Source organism: Opisthocomus hoazin, chromosome 24, assembly GCF_030867145.1.
Source record: "Opisthocomus hoazin isolate bOpiHoa1 chromosome 24, bOpiHoa1.hap1, whole genome shotgun sequence".
Lineage (NCBI taxonomy): Eukaryota > Metazoa > Chordata > Aves > Opisthocomiformes > Opisthocomidae > Opisthocomus > Opisthocomus hoazin.
In genome coordinates this window covers 3,329,559-3,355,348 of record NC_134437.1, presented here as the reverse complement: position 1 = coordinate 3,355,348, position 25,790 = coordinate 3,329,559, and the positions used below count along the sequence as shown (strand labels likewise).

The window sequence follows — 25,790 nt, the reverse complement described above, 5'->3', positions numbered from 1 at the left end:
CATGGAGACTCAGCAACAGAGGACCACGCTCCGGCGGAGATCCCAACAAAAATCCTCTGACAGGACAAGAGGGGGATGTTAATGCTACATGCCCTGCCCTGCTTCTCAGAGGATTCGGAACCCTCGCACATCAGCCCAACGTATCTCCTCATTGCAAACAGCAGTTTCAACTTATGAAAGTGGAAAGTAAGAGAAACTTTCAATTCATCTCCAAAATTAGTGGAGGCAATACAATTCAGATCAGAATAAGGTTCTTCAGTCCTACAGCAGGGCAAGGAAAAAAACAAACCAAAACAAACCTTTAACAGTAATTCAAACTGTTGCATCCAAACCCTGGAAATTATGACGCTTCTCTTTCCCCCCCCCTTTTTTTTTTAACCCAGGGGAGAAAAACAGGTTGCATTTTTTTCCTACTAAAAAAACTGAAAACCAAACTTTTTCCAATGCAACATCTTAAAAAAAAAAAAAGTCATTCTCAGGGCAGGGAAAGCAGGGTACCTCTACAAGGAAACCGAAGGACAAACCATAGCAGAGGTGCTTCTGTCATCAATGTATTGAAAGCTCTAATCACAGTTACACAAAACAGCTAATCCAGCTACCCAAGCATGATTCAGGCAAGGTTCCCTCACCGCTGTCCCTTGTGTTCCTGACAGGGTTTGATCTGTCAAATGCCTTGCACCCCCTCTGCCAGTGAGAGGGTGTTTCAGCCAGGCAGGGGTCATTACAATCTCAGGAGACACCAGGAGACACTGCACACCACCCACCCCTCCTGTTTCACTCACCCTCCCCTCCCTAATAAAATTTGTCACACTTAATACAATGCCAGTTTTTAGCAGTTTCTTTCCCCATATGCCCCCACTTACACAGTCAGTACAACTTGTCCCAACTGCTGCCTGCTAATTAAAGAAAAGGAAGAGTCCGTAGGTAAGTGAAATGTTCTCCTCAGGCGCAGCATCAAAATCTTTGCCGTGACTTTGCACTTGCTGTGACATTGCCATAACCCCATGCCGTAAACCACACTATTCTAGCCCTAATGAGGGCACATATTTATGCCGCTAAAACGACACAAACAAGCAAACAAAACCCAAAAAACAAACCATTGCTTCCAGGCCTGGGCCAAGATTCCCCCAGGCACTAGGATGTGCCTTCTCCAACCAAGCCCAGCACCCGGGACTGCTGGCAGGTGGGACCAGCGCTGGAGCTGCCAACAAGCCCAAAAACTTGTTTGCTGGCTGTATTCACAGGAACACGATTGCAACAAATTTCTTTCCCTGTGTCTACAACATTTCACCCAGAGGATGGATGTTCTGATGACAGGTTGCACAGGAAAGACCCAGACATTTGAAAGGACTGGTTAGCAAGTGTGGGAGAAACACACGCCTTCCCTCTTCAACCAAATGCTACCAGGCAGGAGCAAACTAAGCATCTTGATCACCAGTTACAGACATCTTGAAACAGATCCGACAGTCCCAGAGTATAGGTAACAATCTAGAAAACACATTGGTTGGATTTAGTATTGCAGCAACCAGTGTGTCCTCTCACACATTTGGTGAGAAACTACCCCTTTATGTGCACAAAGAGGGGAAGTTCTGCATAGCCAAAATCAAATATACACACAAGGAAGGAGGTATATTGAAATCCTGGCTTTTTGCCCTCCTCTCCATCTTTTGGCTATCCTTGCAGCCATCACTAGGCACCTGCATCACATGCAGCCATCAAGATTATTAATTTTTTTAAAGTCTCATTTATTTTAGCTGTTTCCCTGAAAGCTAACCCCAACTTGGAGCACTTCTGCTGACACAAGGCTATTAAAAAAAAAAAGTGCCTTATTGTTGCTGTTGACATTTACAAATTCTGCTGTATCCATCTGTCCAGTTAATTATTTTGTACGGTAGCCTGTTAGCTTCTTAAAAAAATGAAAAAGGACCCAATTATCATTCTGGGCAGCTCCCTCGATCCCAGAGAAGCAGCACATCCCCAGTGCCACAAATGCCTTTGTTACTGCTGTAAGCTGACAAACAGGCAGAGAAGTGCTTTGCAACACTTTCTTTATTCTGGCAGGATGAGGGCAGAATTTCCATCTCTTACATCGAGCCCTCTGCCTTGGTGGCAGTTCCCCACGCTGCCTGCTCTTACCTCTTCCCCAGCATCTCCCCACCCTGTTCATCCCTGGGCTCTCTTGCACTCCGACCTCCCTCAGCCCTCATCTCTTTTCTACATCTCCTTGGGCTCAGCCACCTCCAAATTCCAGGGACATGGCACAGGACGAGCAACTCGGCGGCCCTGATTAGGATGCGGCTGTGCCCACCGCTCCCTCACTGTGGGGTGCATCCTCCCGCGCTCCCCACCGCACACGCACTAACTAATAAGTGCACAAATGGATGTCGGTGTCATTCAGCAGAATCAAGGCAGGAGGGTTTTGCTCCGGCTCGGCTTCAATGAGAGCATTTTTTCCTGGAACAAGGAGCTGAATTCAGCTGCTTGGTGCTGTCTGATCGCAGTGTGTTGCCAGAGTAACAGAGGCGCTGGAGCTGCCAGGGCCATGCTTCAGGGGAGGGAAGGGGCTGCGGCCTGGCACCCCACTTGCCACCTCCCTGTGGAGGGCCGGGGACACGGGTAAGGGGTCCACCAGCCCCTCTGCGGGGTGAGCTCGGCTCCCAAAGCTCCGGCCAAGTGGGAAAGGGAGATGCCCCTAGAAATGCAGAATTGGCTCCTGGCATCTGCTGGAGATGTCCTCAAGTGACTCTGGACCACCCACTCCATCCCCATGTGAAACTGGGATACCACGCTGCCACTTCGCCACCCTGTCCCCAGCCCACCCTTTGGACCCAGCCAGAGCTCCACATCTCAAACCAGAGTCTCTGACCTGACAAAATCATCTATCCATCCCTCGATGCAGTCCCAGAGATTATAACACAGGTTTTCCAAAGGCTTTTTCCCACTTGAGGGCCTGGACATACAACTGAACACGATCGCAGTAAGGACGCTTGACAGTTTAATGCACCAGCTATCTCAACAAAAATGTACTTCAGTCTGAAATAAAACACAACGATGTCTTCTGCTTCATATAGCAAAACCTGGCCTTAGGGATACAACAGACCAGCAAAGGCTGAACAGAAGTGGTTTTCTTAGACAGGGAGGACGTAACTTGTGCTTTGTACATCGAGAGTGCTAACACAGCCCTCTACGACAGAGAACGCAGTCACTCCAGATCAAATAAAACACCCTGTGATTTTCCTTTTAAAGGGAGGACAAGTCAGAAGTTACTCCATTGCACATCTGAACCTTCAGCTCTACAGTATACTCCAGAACTTAGCAGATCACCAGGCAACCCGTGCATTTCTCTCCTTTCCCTCTCCCCATGCTTATATATTTGTAAATTGGTTTTTCATCTATAACCTACTATTCAACTCACTCCACAATTTATCTTTGTAGAGATTTTGTAGACTAAAACAGACAGTGAAAGCACACAAATATATGCCCCCCAGTCTTCTCAGCACTCTCATATCATAGCCCTATGAAGACAAGGGAAAATGCTCATAAATCAGTCAAATAACTATAGACACAAGCAGGCTCAGCATTGCATGCTAAGAGCTTGCTGTTATCCCACACATGCAAGCAAAGACCACAGCTGTGCCATATCGGGGCTCTTAGGCTTCTGTGAATATGAACGAGCTCTGTCTCTCTGCTGATGCCCTCACACAGTCTCTCTGAAGTCAAGAGACCCAGCCAACCCTGCCACGCACACTGACTTGCTCCCTGCTGCCTGTTTTGCAATTTTAATTTCTCACCTTCCTAAACAGCAAAAGATTTATCATGCTTTTGACAGAAATATTTAAATTCCCAAATGTTATTTTTTTTAACTTCCACAGCCCTGAAAGTCTTGAGGTATAACGTTTTCACATAAAACTCGTCCCAATTTACATAAAAACCTGCTTGCAAAGAAAGGACTGCACACCATGGGGAGCAGAACCACTCCCAGCATGCACAAGAAGGGGTGTAGGGGTGCTGATACAGAGCAAAATCAGTTTATTAGTGTAAAGTTTGGCCCTGTTTTTATTCTCAGCAATCACGGGACAAAAGTTGATATCTTTTCCACTTCATCACCACTGTCTCAACCATCCATTGCCTGTAAGAGAACATAACTCCTCTCAAGTCCCTAACATAGATGTCTCTACTTGTTGCTTAAAGTTTGGCCCATGTTCAGGAGGTCAATCTGACTTGCCCAAGGTTACGTGGGAGGTCTCTGGCAGAGCTATGAATCAAACCTAAGTTTGTAGTAGCCCAGGGCTGTTGCTCATGTATTATTGTCAATACCTGGCACAGACTCCTCACTTCAGAGGGCTAAAAGTCAGGCACTAAGAAAGAGCAAAGCAACCCCAAATTCCCTGCCTCCAGGGGTCTGCATGCCCCCGAACCAGTCTGTACCAAGCAGAGGTTATTTATCGATCATATATAATTTATACGTGTTCCTTTTCCAAGTTAAATAAAGGTGGCCCGTCCACCTATAGTAAAGACCAGTAATTTTTGTCTTTGGCAGGTATAGAACACGTCAGTTAAGCACTCTCTGTTCAGCCTCAGCCAGGCTCGGGGAGAAACGCGCCCGCTGCTCTGCCTGCTGCTAGGACAGCTCGGCTGCCACGACTCTTGAGGAACGAACCGTGGGAAACAGGGAGTAAACGAAGAGCTCTGTTAGTTCCCTTGTCTATCCAAAAAGCTCAATCCTTCCAAGCCATTTGTCTAACCTGTTCTTTAAAATCTCCAGTGACAGATACTCTGCAAACTCCCTTAGCAATCTATTTTAGTGCTTCACTATTTTTACTGTTCAGTGTTTCCTGATGTCCAGCCTCAATTTTTCTTGCTGCAATTTATGCTGTTCAGAAGAGTTCATTTCCCTTCTTTGAGACTATTTCTCTTTGATTCCTGTGGGCATGTGTTCAGTGCTGAGATGGCCGCAGGTTTCCATGCTGTAATAAATCAAACATTACAGAATAGAATTGATGGGCTATCTTATTTGAACTGCCCTCTGCAAGCCTAGCTCAGAAATTTGCCATCATTGTATTGTCATCCAAGCCTATGCATATGGCACAGCTAAAGCAACAGCATAAATAGGAGCTCTGTGTATGAGATTCTCAAACTGGCAACCAAAATTGAAGGAGTTAGAAACAGTCATTCTCTAAAGGCACCAGCTTGATTTTCCCTTACGTACTGGCCACAGAGAAGGCAGACCCCCGGTACTCAGATTCGGGCGCCCAAAGAATCAGGTTCTGTTTCGGACAAGCTAATTACCTTCAGAGATGCAACAGTTGAAGGGTTATTTTTGTGCTTTAACTGCGGACATTGGAGTCCAGCCTTAAGCTCCCAACTTTGAAACCTTGGCTTGTGGCCTTGAGAAACCAGAGAGGAAAGCAGTGCTGTGCCAGATAGCTGGGACCTAGCAACCGCCAATCAGGGCCAAGGCAACACAAGCTAGTTTCTAAACAAAGTAATAGATGGAAAAAAAAAAAATCGGAGCATGCTGGGAAGCAAATGAAAGAGAAGCAAAGCTCTCCAAGTAACCACAGTGCAAATGAGATGGGCACAATCTCACACCTGTTGCTGAAGCAGAATTGCTGAGCAGCCTCTCTGCTCCCAACTCCTCCCCTACACATGGAGATTTTCCTTGTTGGTCCAGCCCTACGCCCCCTTTCCCTCTATGCACTCAGCTCCGAAAGGGATGCAACGCTGCCGACCCAGGGTGTACTCCAGCCCCACAGCGAGAGACAACTCTGATAGTTTTGAGTGTGGCCCTTGCCCAGAGCCCAGCTTCTTTCTGCCATCATTTCTATTTCACCACAGACCACAAAACAAGCATTGAACGGTGAAGGGAACTGTCTGCATCTCAGCCATGAGGAAATGGCGGTGCTTTGCTGGCCCCATCGCACCCAGCCACCCAAATGCAGCCCGTGGTCCCTGCCCTTCCCCATCAGCCCCTACTGAAAACTGCCGAGGTTACCATGTACCCCAGCACAGGGCAAAGCTGTGATCCTCAACCGTGGATGGTCCATAACACCACGCAGCGTTACACCGTGGGTCCTGTGATCTCTTTGTCTGTCTCCAGGCCCCAGCACGACATCCCACATCAGGTCACGCAAGTCCAAGGCACACAGACCACCCAGCTGCATCACGCGACTCATGCCATGGCTCGACTGGCTCCGTGGCCCCTGCGCTCAGGTGCAGCCACCAACACAGGGCAGCTCAGAGCTTCAGCACGGCCCAGCCAACTCCACAACAGCAACAGTATTTTCCACTACAGCAGAACTCTGTTACCAGACACAGTAGGAGCAAGAACAAGTCCTCAGCACGTACTCACACATTCCTGCATTTGCTGGTTTTGTGGCCCTCACCACCTCTCTGCAGCGCTCTCCTGTTTAACAACATCTTTGCACCAGCCTATAGGATTGCTCTAGCAATTCAACTTGCCCTGCTCATTTGTAGCAGCCTCCCAGCCACCCTCTCTGTGCCACGCTGTAAGGACAGGTAAGACACCCACCAGCTCCCCGCAGCAGACTCCAGGCACTGTGCTTGCGGACAGTATGTCAATACTGCTCCTAAATCAGCCAGTCATGCCTTCTCCTGCCTGGCTTTCCTATGCCCAACACTGCAAGGGCCACGGGAATCAAAAGCGTATCATCTCCACAGGCAGATGGGAAAAGAAAACAAGGCAGCAAACTGTCCTCCCCATTTTATGTGCTGGAGGCTTGCCTTCACACTCACACACTAAACATCTCACAGTAACTGCTGGACTGCAAACAGCTAGAATCCAGATAGATGCCGCCATTATAATACCTTTCTCCTCTTTTTCATTCTTCCAGACTATTCTGTAATGCTGTTATACCCTTTGTGTTGCTTCTTTATCTCTCTTTAGTTCATGCAACCTTCTTTTTCCTTCTTGAGGCACTTCGCCCAAGAATGATGGGACAGCAGGCCCTAACTATTCAACTGAGACACTAACTACCACATATGCAATTATTTGCAAGCCCTGTTTCCCTGATGAATTCCATCCTGTGCCTCTGCAGGCTGTATCCATTTGTTCCCTGCCTTTTGCTCCCAGATCCCGTAAAGAACTTTTCCCTGTCATCATTAGGGCTGGTGCCTTTTCATACTCACTAACTGCTCCCGGTGGCTCCATGTTACCCTGTGCCTTTTAAAAAAATTCCATGTTACTTCATTTCAGTTGTATAATAACAATACCCTAAATACGAAACAATTCTGAGCCCCCTTGGACAGGAGTGGATACACAACATGAAACATACACACACAAGCACACCTCATTCTGCTAGACTAGACCGGTAAGGCAGACACACCAATAAGTCACACTTACCTGCTCCCTGTTGTTTAAATTAAGTAGATACATTCACATCCAGGAAACAAAAAACAAAGCGCCAACACATACACAGCAGCTGGCTTGATAATTCTTGTCCACTGAAAGCCATTTCTCCAATAATTAGAGGTTTTAGATGCTCTAGCAAGGCTAAAACTAGTTCCACCCACAGGACAAAGTTCAGTAAAAGAATCTGGGAAAAAAGTGAACCAAAAATGTGCAGTGAATTAAAACTCAGAAGCTAGTAATCTCAGTGGGAACATCCAAGTACACAAGTCAACAGCTTCCTTTGATTAAAAAAAGTCATCTCAATCTGTTTCCCACTGCCTTATTTTTTTTTCTTTTAAGAATAGGAGGTGTATTGGAAATTTTTAATAGAATTTAAGTTATGCCTGCTCGTCCAAAGCTACCTGTTTCCACGTCCCAAATTATTCACAGTTAAGAAGGGTGACATAGGGTCATACTGATCCAAATTCTCACAAAGAAAACATTCTTTTTGAACATACATATATCCCTTGCTTTTTGAAGATGGAGTGAAAAACCATCTGAAACAGTATCCACTTGCAGCACTGCTGTTCCTAGCACCATCAGAGCCCTAACATGCCATGACCCCAAAGCATACCTCAAGCGTTAGTGAACCCAGCCTGCCTATTATTATAAAAATGAACTGCATAGATGTTTTCTAAAACTGAATTCAGTTTTTTCCAACCATTTAATCCTGGGACTGGGATCCCACGCAACCAGAGTCCCTCACTGGTGCTCAGAGCGCTCTGGTTGTAGGTGCTCTACAGCTACAGGACAATTTCTGCCCAGAAAAGCTCACAGATTCATGTCCCAGTTCAAAAAAGATACTCAAAGCATAGCACCCGAACTCACTCACTTTTCTGAATCAAGACTTCAGTGATTGCTTGCACAAATAGGAGAGAAAGAGCACGAAGCAGGGCTGAGTTGCTTTGCTGAGGACCAGATTAGGACCTTGTGCATATCTAGCAGTGTTCAGGGGTTGCCAGAGCCCGGCCATGCATGCTCGGCCTCTGCCTCTAACCTAGCTGATGCTGCAGCAGAATCAAAGTGGTAAAGGGGATCTTCCCAGTCTCCACCAAAGCTAAAGTCTTTATGTAGAGAGACTCTGGTTTTTCTCATCCCAGTACTGTTGCGGCCTACCTCACTCAGGGTTAGTTCATTTAATTTGGCTGCTAGAGCTGGAAGTGCATGAAGTAGTTGGTGAGACAGACAACAGCAAGCCATGAGGCATTTACATTTGGCTGAGAACCTCACTCCTATCCAGCAAGCTGCTTCTGGGATGTCACTTCTCTACCTAAACCCAGGTTCTCACAACGACACCCAGGAACTAGCCTTTGTACGCAGACAAGCCCTACTTGCAGATATTCCTTCTTTTTCCCCACTCCCAAGCCCCTTCATCCTGTAAATGGACACTTAGCTCCATATTTATCAGCATGCCTCGGCCTTGAAAAGCAGCAAACCTCCTGCTCTCTGGGACGCTTGTGACAACCATGGCCCTCTTAATTACAAGAAAGTTTAAAAAGCCATACTACAGAATGGATGCACACAGGGCCACTCGGGGTGAGCATGCTGCCCATGCAAATCAGTAATCACAGCCCTCCTTGACCCAGTTGATCCCCTGCTCTCGTGTGGCCCCCCTACACTCACCTGCACTGCAGGAGGCTCTTGAAGACTAAATATGAGCCTGGTATCTTCGCTACTCCTGTGCAAGCTCCTGCTTTGTCTCAACATGCCTTCTCTGCACTTTTAAGTTTGCATCATTAAGCGCCCTTTATGCGCCTATTATGCAGTTCTTGTAAGACAGGCTACATGTGGCAGAGAGAGAAGGAGGTACAGCAAAAAAAAAAAAAAAGAAATAAAATTAGCTAAAAGCTGGCAGAAGAAAGATGCACAAAAATTTAATTTCAGAGTGGTGACTTCATGTTTGTAGCAAGGGGTTGGGAGTTAGCATTGCAGATTTGTGGGATGAGCAGGGCTAATTTTGACAGGTCAGGAGATACATGTTCGACTGTCTAGTTTTGCCCCAGGGTTTTTCATTTTGTCCCAGGCAGATCACTTGATCCTCCTCCAATGGCTTCGTGAAGAAAAGGGTAAGGACAATCCCCTCATCTAAAGCAGTACGTTTTTCACAGCTCTGCACAGTGGCCAGTGTTGTGGCATCAGCCACATTCCACACCTCCACGTCATCTGCTGCTAGACTTCCGCAGCCCACAGGCATCAATACTGAGCAAACAACAGTCCATCTTCTTCTCCTTTTCCACTGTCGCCATCGTAAAGTCAACGTCTTCCAACCAGGAAAAAACGCCCAAATTTTAGTCCAGGGCCTAGTGTTCAAGATACCTCTAGTACAAAATGTTGTACTCTGTTATCTGAAAGCACACCACCTCCAGCAAAAATACAGCTGCTGCCGCTTTCTTGCTGCTCAACCAGCTCAAAAGATTGCGACTCTGGGTCACTGGGAAGCACCTTTACTCCAGTGGCCCCACCAGACCAAGAGGGGTTTCCTGCAGAAACGATATCCCCATGAGAGGCCAGGCAGAGCTGTCCAGGCAAAGCAGATGCAATTAGGAGCAGGGGAGAATTATTCGTATTGAAAGTACTGTTAACCTCCCTCCTCTTTTTGGCTGCTCACATCCTATTCCCCTCCCCAGGAGCATTCTCAGGGTTGGTTGACTTCCAAAATACATGGTGCCAAGAAAGCATCAGTTCAACCAGCAAGAGTTGGGGGCACGGGGACATGACCCAAACAGACGGCATAAGAGACTCCAGGTCATCTGCCAAGCTTCTCCATGTGGAAGACAAAGCCTGGCATAAGAGAGGCAGATAATTCTGGCACCAAGTCAGCAGTGAAGCAGAAATAACTCAACTGTCCCCAGCACAGGTGTAGGCTCCTGCATTTGACCTTGCCAAAATGTTCAGGGCCAGTGCTTGTGACGGTGGCCACCACTAAACAGAAAACACCAACAGCGCTTGCGTTAAATGATCCCAAACAGGTTATCAGCTATGCTGGAAACAAGGAGAACATGTAGTGACACCACAGGGATCTCAGCAGGAATAGCTTGGGAGATAATGACCCTCACTGCAAAGCCAGGTCACTTGCTGACAGATTTCATGCTTCAGATTTTCACTTGAACAAAAGATCACCCCTTCACCGAGAAAGAGACTAACTTCTTTACCAGACTGGAGCTCTCCACTAAAGAACAAACACCCCACTAATGGAAATAAAATGAACTAGAAACCCTCTTGCCACTGCTCCCGGAAAAGGCAGCACATTTTCTCAAATCCCCGTCATCCCATCATGAGTCCTAACTGTCCCATAAAACACAGCTCTCACTTGGTCAGGGGCTCTCACTTGGTCAGGGACTCCCAGCGTATAATATGGTGACAGTACTTTACCAAGGGATGCACTAGTCCGACCAGAAAGACCAGCCCGCAGCATGCCACGTCCAAACTGGAGACACCACACCAGCACTCCTGAATCACGCCCTCCTGGGCTGGCTGTGGGGGAGAAAGGAGTCACAGCTTCTCAGTTTGAAGCTTCCCACCAAAAGCACCAGCTCTTCACTACCAAATTTTGGTGGTGAGAAAGGAAAAGAATAGGCTACCTTTAACCCAGTATGAGTCTCCACTCCATAAAGGGCTGCTGCAAAACTCTTCATTAGTCATGGCTAGCAAACTTGAAAGGAACAAAGGGAACCAATGAGTAATGCAACACTATAAAAACATAACCACCTCAATAATGGGATAATCAAAACCCAGTACAAAACCTCCACGTAAACAAAGCTACAGAAACAGGAGTGCTTGAGCCAAGGTATATAGCTCAAAAATTCCATCTGTATAACTGCATTTTGAGCATTTCATCTGAAGTGTTGCTATACACACCAGCTTGGAAATGGTGGTTTGCTAGTCCTGACATATGTACAGATGCATAGATACAACCATCGTCTCCATCATCTTGGGAATCCCTTCTAAACGTTGCCTTTCCAAGACAAAGCAGGTGAGGGGTAGTGGCTCTATCTAGCATATGTGACAGCTTTAAAAGCTGCATTTATGCAAGCAAATGGAGCATATCAGCTGCACTGTATTAACACCAGTGGCTGCAAATGGGACTCGGATATTTTTTGTTGCTGTGACTGGAAATTTGCTCAACATACAGTCAAGGACAAAAATGCTTGGAATTGTACTTTAAGAACAGCATTTCCACCTCCTGTAGCATCGACCCGTCTTTATCTGCCACATTCCAGGAGCACAGTCTTGTCCATGCTTTGCATGCAGAGAGAAGTGAAGAGAGGCTTGCCAGCACAGTGCCCCCCACCAACCAATCAGCAGATCTATAAGTAAAGAGACAAGAACAACCCAAACTGCTGTAATTCACAGCAGGATGAACCCTGCAGACCATTGCTGACAATGCCCAAATGCATGGCTATACTTAGGAAATTAAAGTAGGCTAAACCAAAAATGTATTTGAGGACAAACTTACTTCCCCATGAAAGCTTTTCCATAGAACTTAATGGTTCCTAACTTACATACTTTAACACCATACCTTTATTAAGTCATTTTCCTGTTCCTCAATGCCAGCTGTAGATATCTCTTAACTTGTGCTATCCTCCCAACTTTAAAACAGCTGGAATAAACCCTGCAGGACTTTCATCTTGACATAAGGATATTCCCAGAGACCTAAGAGCTATAAAGTGAATTCTTATACAACATGATAATTGACTCAGTCTCCAAAGGATAAACATGTCAAGATACAAAAATCTTTTTTTTTTCTTACCAATGCAATGAAGATGTGATTGAAAATGTTGTGTTCTGGGTATATGAGCAATATTCTCATAACTCATCATCTAAAATAAATTGTTCTATCATTTGTACTAGCTAGAAGATATTCCAAGTCAGACAAGCTGAAAGCAGAAGTTTAAACATACTCAGCACAGCAGAAAGAATATTAATTTCCCCCTCCCATATAAATGTTAAATCATAATCTCTCACCTAGGGTTAATTAATCTTTCAAAAGTGCTCGAGTCCACCAAACATACAGCAGAAAGATCTTAGAGACCCTACCATGGCTTCAGGAAAGCCCACCGCAAATCTTAAAGATTTCCTGCAAAATCTGGCAGGGAAGAAATAATTGAATATGCAAAACCACACCATGTTATGCCACGAGTCTCATTCTTTGAGAAAAAATGCAATTACTTCAGACACACTGGATACAGAAGAGGAGCATTGTTCAGTGCAGGGGATTACTGGAATGTGCTGCCAGCTCTTTTGTCTTGTGTTATAGCAGTACTCAGAGGACCCAAGGACTTGTGGATCTGGGTGCTACATCAAACCCTCCTGCTCTCCCACCTGCTGTGTCTGCCCGGCCCTGCCGCTGATGTCCTGCGCAAGGGCTCAGCCAAGCTGCTGCACCAGCCCTTGCCTTGCTCACCAGCGTGCGCATCCTGCACAATAATCTTTCCACACCTGTACAAGCACAACCTCCCCAGGGAGCCTGAAGAGCTTCCCTGAAGTGCTGGAAAAGGCTTTGACAAGTCTCCAGTGAAAAGCATTTCATGAGCACACGCGTAGTCTCATTGCTACACACCAGTTACCCTGAACGACTTTGTCCATGATTACCTGACTATGGAGCCATTTAGGTGAAAGACGCCATAAGAGAGCTAGGTTTTGTTTTTTCACCCCCCCTCATTCCCATAAAACACTATTCACTTCCATAACTGAACCTTCAGCAAAAAAGAACCTCTAATGAATGAAACAATATCTGGGGAAACTCGGACCCTCAATCCACGCAGACAACAGCTCTTGGACTGAGTTCAAATGCATGCCCTGCTTAAATTGTCATCTCAGGCCACTTAAAAACCCTGAAGTATTGGGTGCATTAAAGGTACTTGGGAGAGAACAAGGATGACATGCAGGCTGAGATCACTCCAAAGAGGAGGAGATGATGCTAATTATACCACTGGTAAAATGGAATCACTGGGGGAGAAAAAATGAACAGTCAAGACAGTTAAGTGGTGCAAGAGCAGCTATACTATTTAAGCAGTGGTAGGCCATCCGCCTGAAAGGAGAATAACAGATTACATCAAGGTAGTGACAGACAATCAATGAACACTCAATTAAGAGTTACAGTATTACTAACTTAAGCAAAATGTGTTTTTGCAAACGCTAATCTCTCCCTTGTACTGATACAAGCCTAAATTAATTTTCTTCAGTGCACCAACATCAAACATTAACAGAAAAAACTCAGATGTCACCATCTGAAAGGAAACACCCTTCGATTCTGTAGAGAGCCAAGTCAAAGGGGTGGCAGGAGACCAGACATGGCTGCCAGATGACCACCTGGCAACACCTTCCATCTAGCAGGTAGAGGCAGCACAGCCCTACAAGAGGGCAATGGCTCAACAGCCTGGAGACGCAGCCTCAGCAGCCCCCCTGCCCCAACCACTTGTTACACATACTTTGTTTCAAGGTGACACCTGTCACTGAATTTTCTTCCCATTGCTCCTTTTCCACTTCTGCCTTGCTTTGCAGCTTGAAGGTTGGTGAGGAGGCATTAGGTGAAAGTAACCTTCCCGAGCACACCGTGTGCCGTAATTAACATGCCAGCCACTGACTGAATGGTAATGATGCCTCTTAATCTCTCTCCCCGAGTTCGCTGAACATGACTCAGGTGGTGGCACAAGGGATTTGTGGTTGCAGCATCCTTTGTTTCTGCGCAGGCTCATGCTAGAGGCTCTGAGGGCTGGTTTGTCTCATGGAAGAGTAAAAAGAAAGTAGTCTGAGGAAAGCAGAACCCCTTCAGCCACCCTAAGCATGTCCAAACATCAGCTGTCTCAGCCGGAAGAAAACCAGGGGAAGGGCAGGGGAAGAGTGAGGAAGCTTGCTGGAGACGTCAGTCGTGGAAGCAAGACAGGCAATCCAGGGATGAATGAACTGTATTGAAATGTAGTGCACAGGAAACTTTGGGACTCTGCTCCACATCATTGTCCAAAGGAAAAAAACTTTCCTGCCTCATACAGTAAATAGATGACTCCATTTGTTCCGAGTGCCCTACAGTGGTAACTGCAGATTTCTGGCCACCTTCTGCCCTCCATAGGTAGCAATTTTGGCCAAGACATTTCAAGTCCCAGCTGCAAAGTCATGCTAGAAGCAGCTCAGTTTTTGGACGAAGCTTATACTGCCTGTTCCTGACCTAAGAGCAGTGGGAAAAGGGGGTTCTTTAATAGTTGTTCAAACAAAGAAGTCATTCTCACAAGCAAAAAATCAGCAAGGATAACCATTTTGCACATACTAGGATCCCCAGCACTGTGCTATTATGGCCCGAGCTTCTGGCCAAGACCTAGAAATGGGTTCAGCTAACACCAGTCCAATCCCTTCTAAACTACAGCCCGAACTCCTGCTGGATTTTGCTTCCCCCTCAAAAAAAAAAAAAAAAAAAGTGATTCATTACATAACTGAAAGATTTCACGGACAATAATGACCATTTTGAAAACCTTGTTTTACTTTTTATTGACTCACGCTGAGTTTTCCCACACCAAGCCTCCACAGCCTGCAGTTGACCTAAAGCAACTCTGCAAGATGTATCATTTCAATTTAAAAACAGCAAATGTACTGAGTCCTGGGTAATTTGCTCCTGTGCTTAAATATAAAGCTGTACAAAAATAAAACATGCCTGTTTCTCATCTGAATTTATCTAGCTTGAGCATTCAGCCACAGAACCACGTCCTGCCTTCGTACTCCTTCGGCTACTAGGAGTCTCTTCCCCTGGTTAAGTACTGACAGACAATAATCAAATCACCCCCTAACCTTCTCTTTGTTAAAAGAAACAGATCGAGCTTCAGTCTCTCTCTCCAGCATGCTCTACAGACCTCACACCATCCTTGTAGCTCTACTCTTATCTCTCGACAGTTTGCCAACATCATTTTTAAGGTATAGATACCATGACTGCACACAACACTCTTCCTATTGGTATTCATTATTTCTTTGCTTAGACAGCCCAAGATAGCATTAACACTCCTGAGACTTCACAGCATAGCACAAGACCAGCTAGTTATTGATAAGGAAATTAAACTCCAGTTTCTCACCTTGATGCAGCAACTCCCAGGGGTTCCTCTCTCGAAGTGTGGGTTTTACTCCCTGCTCTCGTTAATGGGGATTAGTAAGTTACCACACACCAGGCATGCTGCAAGATCTGTCTATACATTTACACTTTTTCCACTATAAATCAAAGATAACTTAACTAAACTTCACACCCTTTCTCAAACCCTCACATTCATCACAGTACAGGAACATGGGTTACCTTGGCTCAGATGACATGGGTAGCTGGTTACACTACAGACACCCCAAAACCAGAGCCTGGGCCACCATCCATGAGTGAACTTGCCTGCTATTGGGATCCCAGACAGAAACAGGGCAGTCGTTGCCGAGACATAGCCACAGGTCCCAAGACACACTTTGTGCTGCTGCAGTAAAGCCAGCTCCCAGGAGCCAAACAAGCTTCATCAGTCAAAGCCAAGCAGTGCCAGTATATCTGCGCTCAGGTTCCTGCCAGAATTAACCTACCACACAAGGACAACAGCATTTCACAGCCCTTCCAACACAGCTACGCCTACAACACAGCGCTGGTTCAGATGCAGCTCGAGACACACCTCAGAAACTCCTTCCAGAGATGCGCTGCTGCTTCTCTGACCCTGCAGGACGAGAGCTGGGGCCTTCGAGAGCCAGCAAAGCCCCTCTCCCCATGACATGCGTTTTGGGCAACGGTGACAGCACATTGCAGGCTCACACCACAGCACTGGCATCCAACGCCAGACGGAAATTGCAAACTCCTTCAGTGTTTGAAGGGATCTGGACCCAGGGGTTTGCTTTAAGAAGCTTTCTCCTTCCCTATCCCCACCCCTACCAGTTGTAAGCTAATGTGTCTGGATTTTTCACCAACAGCCAGACAAAAATTTGTCACAGAAAATGTGCAAGCACTGACATCTTAAGACAAAAAAAGATGCAGATTTCTCAACTGTTCGCAGCACGTTATAGAAATACATTCTTAGGGACTATTAAATATGGGGATTATTGACTAGATGAGCAGCAGCTCAATGGACTAGCTTGCAAATATGTCTTTAGACAATTCTTAAAATGCAGATTAAGTATCTAACAGACCAGAACATTTCTTTTTCCTACAGACTTTCTAATGATCTGTTGCATAAGCAAACATCCAGTCAGTTTTGTTTGCATTTGTGTTGACTGTGATGTTCTTCAATAACTAAATAGTGACCAAGGAGACTTAAATCTTATTTAAGACTCAGCAGGAACACAACAAAAGGCATGTCAGTCCAAATCACTAAAAGACATGTCTCCTCAAAGACCCTTGGGAAGTCAAACTACCATAATACCTAAAGGTCCTGTTTCCCAAACACAAAACTTTCTATGTTTATGTCATTAGGTTTCACTGAAGAAACGACAACATTGACATTATCACTAACCCCTTTTTAAATGAGCAAGGCATATAATACTACAGAGATGTTGTTCAGTGCTCTCTGCAGGCCCAGGAAAATACCCCTGTTGCCCAGCCATGCTGGAGTTACATATAGAAGATCTATAGAGCACGAGAAGGATGAAATTGGGGGAACCATTGCACCGAGCTCTGCTGCTGGCCTCACTCACTAATTCCCATGCAATGATTTGAACCCCCAAGTTAGAATTTAAAAATCCCATCTTGATTTTAAATTTTCCCTTGATATAGGATCGAGCACAGTGGTCATTTTCTCAGTAAGGGCAATTAATATGTTATTTGTAGACTGTGTTTCCACCTTCCAACTACTCAATTTCTTCATGCCTTTTCTGACAGGTTATAATGCTGTTGGGTATCAAAACCAATGCAAAGCAAGTGTGAAACATTATTATTCCAGCTTCACACCCACTTTCCCTTGGTGTGAACAATAATGCAAACTGCAAGACAGTGATGAATTGGACCTGGAGAGGACCAGATGCTCCGGGAACATTAGCACAGTCTCTGCCCCAAACATTTTTCAGTTTAAAAAGAGATGTGATAGCCTGCTTTCAAAGCTCTCCATGCACACTTACAATCTTTTAACACCATGTGTTACCAGGTCACACACAAGGTGGAGCAAAAATGGAAAATAAGCGGAGACAAAACAAGACAAGAACAAGGGCAAACAACGAGTATGGGTAGAGTAAAATATATTTTGATCAACCTCTGGGGTGAAAAATGCAGATTTGGCACATGTAAAAGTTTGCAGATGAGCACTGGTTTCAAGTAACTGCGTACTAGCAGTACTATACTGCACTAGTGGGTTTGCAGCCAGGCTCTGCCCCTGGCTCGGTTATTTCCCAGCCCTACCACTTCACCTGAGACAAGCCACACTCAGAACAACTCTATCAGACATAGCAATTTTCTTCTTCACCATAATCTACAAAGAGAAAGCACAGGGCTGATGCCCAGCATGAATCCCACTACAGACTCAAACATCAGTGACAACTAGCCTTGCAATTCCTCTGTCTCTGAGCAGGGCCAGTGAGCCATTAAAAAAACCCTCAGCACCAAAATGCAACGCATTCTTCCAAAAAATGTCAACTTCTGTCACTGAACCAAAAACTCTCTGGTTTTCAGCAAAAAGTTAAAAAAAAAGGCTGAACAAAACATTGCAGGGATTTTTAACCATCCATCCGCTCCTCATCAGGCCCAGACTACCTTTAATATCAGATTCAGATGTCCGTGTAGGAAGGGGAGAAAAGGGTGCAGAGCCACAATCATGTAGAAAGAGCTGATTTTATGCTGAAACAGCTGAGATGCAATCACATAGCTCATCAGTCTGCAATGTTAATGACATAAAGCACTTTGGCTAGAGCCACGGGAAGGCCCACAGTGACTCTCCCACGGGAGGCGATGCAGGGGAACTGGCATTAGCTGCACAGACAGAGACATTCACACCAGTCATCCTCCTCCCCCCTCGACACACACACACTTTATGACAGTCCCAGAAAGGAAAAATCTGGTTTTTAAAAATATGAAAATCTTTAAGGAGCTGAGCACATGCCTAAGCGGGTGGGAAATTAGTATTATTGTTACTTTGTGCTCACGGGGTCTAAGACCTCAGATGACTTGTTTGTGCCCAGAATGAATTTTTGCAGACTCATTATAAAACCTTGCAAAGCAGGGTTTATAAGGTCACAGAAGAATTTCCATTAACTGTAGCCTAGCTAGGGATTGCCAGTATGATCTATTTCTCTCATCTATGCATACGCAATAAGGCCAAGAGGAAGCTCCTTTGCTTTATTTCCACATCATTGTGCTGACGCTGAGCTAACCAAATAAACAAACTGAAAAGCGAGCAGGGAAGGGGAGGAGGAACAGAGGGACTCGGGAAAAAACGTATGCCTGGCTCTCTCCCTCATGAAGGATGCAAATAAATTCTGCAGACTTTAAAGCCAGGAGATCTCAGCAGAGATGAACCCACCCCCCCCCCGCCGGATGGCTCACCAGGTGCTCAGCTGAGACATTCCTTGGGTATTGCGTTATGCAGCCACTTCCAAGCAAAGGGTGGTCAGAATAAATACTGTCACCTTGCCACCTGACCGAGACTTGGCACAGGGATTTGCAATCAAGTAGAAACATGAACCCTCTGGGCCCTCTAATCTCCCTCCCACCACTATGAGACCACAGCCTCTTCAAAAACCGGGCTTCAGGCCCTTAGCAGTAACATTCCCCTTCAAACACCATCAACACTTCCCAAGCCTCTGGGTAGAGGCGCTGCAGGGCCAGGTGGGAAATCACCCATGTAGATGGGCAGTTTACATCTTGGCTCCTTCTTCCCTGATAAAGCAGTAACACAGTATCTATCTGCTTGGAAAATCCAGGGGAAGACCCCACCAGACTGTCAAGGGGGAGCTCACCAGGACTCAGTAAAGTTCCCCTCAGTTCATTTTAAAGCCAGCCAGTCCAGCTGGATGCCAGCACAGTCTGGACGCCCACAGCCCCTGCTCCAGCAGCACTGAACCCTGGCCTGGCGTGAGAGGCTTTGGGAAGAGCTCACTGTCGCTGCTACGTCACTGCAGACACCACTCTCTGCAGAGGCCCTGGACCACACAGGGCCCCAGATGGAGAGCACTGCCTGCCAGTCCAGAGCATCTCCTGGGGCTCCCCTGCACCTGCAGTGACACCCTCACAGCCACGGGGCCGTGTAAGCTGCATGCACAACCCACACGTACCACTTTATGCCCCTGTACATTCTCCTGGTAGGATCCCACAGAAGCACCCTGGCTACATTATTAGGAAAAGTTTCGCTCAGGTTTTTCCTTTTTCACGCACCTGTAACGCTCAAGTCTGAGTTACACCCTGCCTGCTGCTACACTGGCTGAAGCACTGGCACACTCAAATCCAACAGCCTTGTCTCTTAATTATTCTAAATGTTTAGCACCAAAAGCAAACCCTTTTTGTTCGCATGCTTGCTTTCTGTAACCTATCTCTGATCCATTTCTACCTCCAAGTCATTAAAGATAATAAATAAGCCTAGCCTCAGCGTGAGGAACCTTCACATAATCACCTATCTGTGCTCTGATCAGCACTCCTCCATTACACTTCTATTTTCTACAGCTTAACTAGGAAAGCCAGCAAACTCTGCCCCTTACTCTACAGCTATTTATTACCCACATTCTGGTATTTACTTCCTAAAATAGTCTATTCGGGGTAGATCTAACAACAAATCCAAATAAATTAGGTCCATCGGCACATTTTCAGTTTCCATTTTATTAGCCTTCCAAACTGCAAGCAGCATTAGAAAGGTAGGTTTCCCTACTGTGCGCCCATCTTCTTCATATAAGCTTTGGTGATTGACCCCCAAGGTCAGACCCGTCCAAATACTTGAGCGATAACTAGGCCCTCTCAGCTGGCACAGAACAGAAGCAAAACTCACCTGCTCAATATCCTAGCCCTTCCTCAGGTATGATTTCTGTAAAGGCATCATGTGGCAAAAAAACTCCTGCTGCATCCGGCAGTTTACTTTTACCATGTGGGTTCCTGCACTGGTAACTTCCCCTCAAGGAGGAAGAGTCATCCCTTTCATGTTAAAACCTGCTGCTATTTCACACTTTATCTACTTCAGGGCACTTGGACGAACCACCACCAGTCCTACTGATTCACAACACCCAGGTTTTGTCCATTATTCTTTAAACAATTCAACCACTGCTAATTTACTGCAAATGGGAATTTCCTCAACACCCCGGTGCAGCGAAATGACTCCCCTTTTCCTCCCAGACAACTTTCTGCTACAGCTCCTCATACCTCCTGGGGCTGAGGGAGCCTCTGCTCACTATGGCTGTGCTTGGAGGCATTTCGGCATCCCGCACTGGTGGAGCATGTTGGATGCCACCAATGCAGCGCTGCTTGTGCCGTGTTGCACCCTGGAGCACAAAGAGATTTTTCCCAGGCCCAGCAAGGTCCCCCACAGAGGCAGAGCAAACAAAGCAGAGGACACCATTACAGCTGGCAGGTCCCACGTCCAGCTGGCCTCATCTGGCATAGTCATAGAAAGAAGGTGGTGTCAACAGAGCTGCGTAAACCACAGCTAAGCCTCCTTTCTCATCTCTCTTGTAAGGCACCTGCAGATGTGTGGCTGAAAAGTATCCGAGGAGTCCCACAATAATTTCTTTATTTACTTTAGCTCCCACTGACACTAGTTGAGCATTTTAAGGTACAGGAAGCATTTCTGGTTTTACTGCCTTAAGAGCTTTTGAACTGCTTGAAGCTTGCCAGCTGCGTTATACCCACCAGCACGCTGGTCCTCACTACATTTTCCTCCACCCTCATTAAAAGTAACTGCCACAGCCACCTGCATCTACTGTAGCATGGTAAGCCTTCCACACGCACCAGAACAAACAACATAAACAGCACTGTTATATTAACACTACAAACAGTCCTTTCAAACCATACCCCACCGATCAGACGAAAAGTTACTACGGGGTTCCTTAAAACAGCTCTGTTACCTCCTCATAGGTTGTACAACTTATTTTATCTCTCCAAGTCCCCCATTTTTCTTGACAGAGAACCTATGACAGTGGTAACAGTTCCGCTGAGAGGGTACAGCCAGACAAACTGGAATTTGCAGTCTCCTATGGATAGGAACAACGCTGCAGTAGTATCACAGTCTCTTTTCTGTACAAATCTGAAAGCTAAATTTTCCATTCCTGTACATAGCATTCTTTATGGAGTTGCTAATATCCCATTGATTTCTCCGTATCATTCCCTCAAGTCTAAGAGACACCCTTCAAGCTGTTCTCACCTTGTTAGGCCACAATGTCAGTGTGTTCCTCCTGTTCACACACAGTAAGAGGCTCCTTGTATTAACAGGTACCTCAGCCTTGTATATGTTGCCTTGGAAGCCTCTTGCCCAGAGCAGAAAACATTTCTGAGAAGGCTTGCAGAAACTTTTGTTTCACCTTCTGCCTGGCTGCCTAGCAGCATGAAAAACAAATAAAATCTGACCCTCACAAGTGCTGCGAACGAAGATCTCCCCCCAAAGTTAGGGAGAATCAATATCCACAACCCAGCCACATCAGCAAGCCTGTAAAAAGGGCAAGACACTGACCATCTGCACATGCTTAGTCCCAACTGAACACAGACCAAAGCTTAAACCATCTTCAAGGCAAATGAAGTTTCTTGGATGAGGAAGTTCTCCTCTGTCCATATGGCCCAGCGATATCTGATTATAAGCTTGCATCTGGCCCTTTAGCACTTCTGGCAGCCCTCTCTCCTCCTCTACCCTCCTTGTCCTTCCCTCCTCTTCCTCCACCGATGTGAAAGCCCATCCTTCCACCCACTCAAGCACTCGCCCCCCCATCCAGGCTCAAACACTCCCTGCTCTGCATGCACGCCCGGTAAAAAAACACAGCTTCTCCTCCAGCCAAAGGGGCTCAATGCCTTTCCCAGGTCTCCTCCGGCCCTATCACACACGCAGAACCAGCTGCTGCTCCCCGAGGAGAAAGAATTTAAAACAGCATGGTCAAAGCAGCCGTTGTGGCAGAAAGCAGAGACCCTACACTACAGTCCGATGCTTTCCCACCAGAACTCATGCAATCACCTAGCATCTAGCTGAGTATCTTCCCCAAGCACTGGGCGATTTTTAAGTTCAGTTACTGCTTTTCCATCAAGCAAAGAAATCAGCGTGAGTACACACACACAACGGCGGAGATGGGATTTCCTAACACACTTTCGCTTTCCAGATAGATAGTTTGGAGGCAGCACCACACATACCTGGCTTGCTGTTCCTTTGATGAGCTCTCTGAAGACCAGCTCCCTCGAATCATTTGCCATTCACCCACAGATTGCTGCATGCTCCCTGGCATCTGGGTATTTAGGCCTTTGCCAGCCCACATGACTCCCTGGCTTATTTTCCTTACACAGCTTGCAAAAGAAATCTCCAGCAAGAAACTTGCAGGCAGTGGCGGCAACAGCAGCACCATCTCTGTCTCTCCCAGAGCTGCAGGCAGCTGCTCTAAACCCCACATTTAGAGCCAACCTCCTCAGGTGGCTCTACTCAGGGAGATGTTGATGCCTGCATCAGCCTTGCTCTCTCCCCTTCTCACTCCTCCAGGCAGGCTCTGGGAGCCATGCTGGCCTGCCTCCACCTACAGCCCTTCATTTTGGGGTTCACCTTCCTCAGGCACCCTGTTCCCACCACCAACAGCAGAGGCACCACCCCCACAGCAGCCACCACAAAAAGGGTTAAGAGAAATAGCCATTTAAAGGAGAAAAAAGAGCATTCTCATTCACTGTGCCCACAATCTAAAGCCCTCTTTCTGCTCAGTACAGCCTGTGAGCTCCCTCTTCCCCGTATCCCAGGTGCAGGTCTCTCTACTCAGGGCATTAATTCACACCAGATGTAGGGAAAGCAGAACCTGCAAACCAGAAAGAGCCATACAGCAACTCTGCCAACTTCTGACTTCGCTAATAAGGCCCAACCTCGAAATGGAAACCAACGGGGAAAGGTTCAGCTGCTTCCCATCTATTTCTCTACCCAGACGGTTCCCTTCAAATACACAGCCTAATATGCATAAATACTAAAGCAGACTTGCATCCAGACACTTTAAAAATGCCTTAGCACAGCAGGAGCCTCACTGCAGATTGCTTTCAGGGAGCACACTTCTACCCTTATGCAAAACGAAGACTAAAGCAAGCCACGTCAGAAAAGCACCGAGTATAGTTAACATCCACCTCCTACCTGCGCGCGCTCACGTCCTAACACGCAGGCACCGGTGGCCCCAGCAGCTGCTGGCTGCTGCCGGCAGCTCTACAGGAGTGCCAGTGGCTCCAGGGGGATGCTTGCTCGCTCTCCGATGCCGTAGACCCTCGGCTGCCTGGCCAGGGAAGCAGGGAAGGCTCTGCTCTCCGCTAACTGCAGCGGTCACATCCAGCCGGGATGTGGCTGCTGCTGAACGTCTTCTCGGAAGAAAGGCTGTCGTGCCTCAGCGAGACAAAGGGACCGGTTCCTGTTGGGGGCAAGCAGGGGAATCTCCTGCTGCTGTGGCGTGGGGCAGCCGGTAGGAACGCTGCCCAGGATGTGGTGGCAGAGCGAGCCGTCCCTCAGCATCTCCTGCTAGCGGAAGGCCCCCCGGGAGGCAGAGCGCAGCTCTCGATCCTCAGCAAGCAGCACCTCGACGCAGAGGAGGCACGTGTGGGAGACGAAGCAAACCTCACGCGCCGCAGGTTAACTTTCCCGAGGGTGACGCTCCTGAGGTCTGGGAATGACAGAAACCCAACAGACAATGAGAGCTGAGAAGCACTTACAGCATCTCTCAGCCATGCAGAGCTGCAGGCTATGCCAGAGTTTATGCACAAATAACACAGGATAAAGTTGGGCCTAGGAAGAGGTTTCTGCATGGAGTTTTCCCCCACTGCCCAGAATCAACACTGCTCGTTCATTAAACGGAGAGCCTGTGTCAGCACCAAGCCTGCACGTCTGCGCATGCAGCGAGTACCTCATATACTCTAAGACAAATTATTCACCAGCACAACTCTACTGAAACGCATTCCAGAACAATGAACCTTTTCTTTCCAATCCAAAGCCTGACAAAAATGTCTGTTAAAGAGCATTTTCCTCCCAGCCTGCGAACACAGCAACACACAAGCACACGGGGAGCACCCATTCCAGCCAGCCCCACTCCCGTCCCCCGTACAGCCGCCCACAGGAGAGACAGCCCGGGGATTGCTCCCAGATAATCCATAGGAGTTGCAGCCGTACAGAGTCCCCCCCTCCCCGCACTCTTTGAACTTCAGCTCTCCTGAAAGCTGGCGGATGGCATTTCGCAACTCTCCTCACGCTAGGATTTCCGCGGCCGCCAGCACTCCCCCTTCGCCCCCCCCGCGGGCCGGTAGGGAAGTCCGCTAGCAAGTGCCGCCGTGACACCGGGCACCGCCGCTGCCGGCATCCCCGGAGGGGCTGGCGGGTTCGGCCCCGGCTCGCCCCTCGCTCCGGGCGCCGAGGCTGCTCGGGGCTCCGAGCGCCTCCCGGCCCCGCAGCGCCGGGCGAAGCGCTCTCCGCAGGCGCCGGGGCGGGCGGCGGGGCCGGGGGGGGCACCCCGCGGGGGACCCCGGCCGGCCCTCTCGCCCCCGGGGAGCGGTGCCGCCGCCTGCCCCCCGCCCGAACCTCCCCCCGGCAGGGCCTGGGGTCGCCCCCCGGCCCCCCTCCGCGGGCAGCTCCTACCTGCGCTGGGCGGCGCGGCTCTGCCCACGGCTGCTCCGGCCCCGCTCCGGCGGCGGCGGCGGGTCCCCGGCGGCGGACGGGGGAACTGCAGGAGGCGGGGGGCGGCTGCCGGGTCTCGGCGCCGCGGGAAGGGGCTGCCGGGCCGCGCCCGGGCGGGCCGCGGGGACGGCGGCGGAGGCAGCGGGGAGGGCAGGGGACTGGGGCTGGAGAACGGAAGGAGGAAAGGGCAGGGAGAGCAGGGGACGGGGGCAGAGGGAGGGTAGGGGCTCGAGAATGGAGAGGGGAAGGATGGCGGCATGGCAGGAGACTGGGGACAGAGGGAGGGCAGGGAGCGGTGGGGCACTGGAACTATTGCTTCCGAAAGTGACCGGCTTTCCTAAGCTGAACCTGAGCGCTCCTGGGAGGGACATTTGAGTTTTGGAAAGGCTGTGCCTTCTTCCCGCGCATCCCAGATCCTTCACTGCCTTGGGATTCCCTGCTATTAGTCAGGGCCCTGGCTCTCCCCATGTGTCCTCTCCTACACTGCCCGAGAAGGACACAGGGCGAGATACTTTTGCCCACAGCTCCTAAAAATCTTCATATTAAATGTCAATATCCTCCTTGTGGCCTGAATGGTAATGGACGCTGGGCGAGAGCCATCACCCAGCATGGGGAAACTGGCAGGAGTGGGACAGGCAGGACCTGCCCCGTAG

The 25,790-nt window shown here is 48.0% G+C and overlaps 1 protein-coding gene across 7 annotated transcripts in view; it reads right to left on the bottom strand.

The window, feature by feature from the left end:
• Positions 1–25,162, bottom strand: part of GRIK4 (glutamate ionotropic receptor kainate type subunit 4) — a 206,759-nt gene extending 181,597 nt beyond the window's left edge. For all 7 annotated transcript variants that reach the window (XR_012766114.1, XM_075442330.1, XM_075442331.1 and 4 more), the window contains exon 1: positions 25,099–25,162. The gene's annotated coding sequence lies outside the window, so the exon portion shown is untranslated. The remainder of the gene's footprint in view (positions 1–25,098) is intronic.
• Between the last annotated feature and the right edge of the window lie 628 nt (positions 25,163–25,790).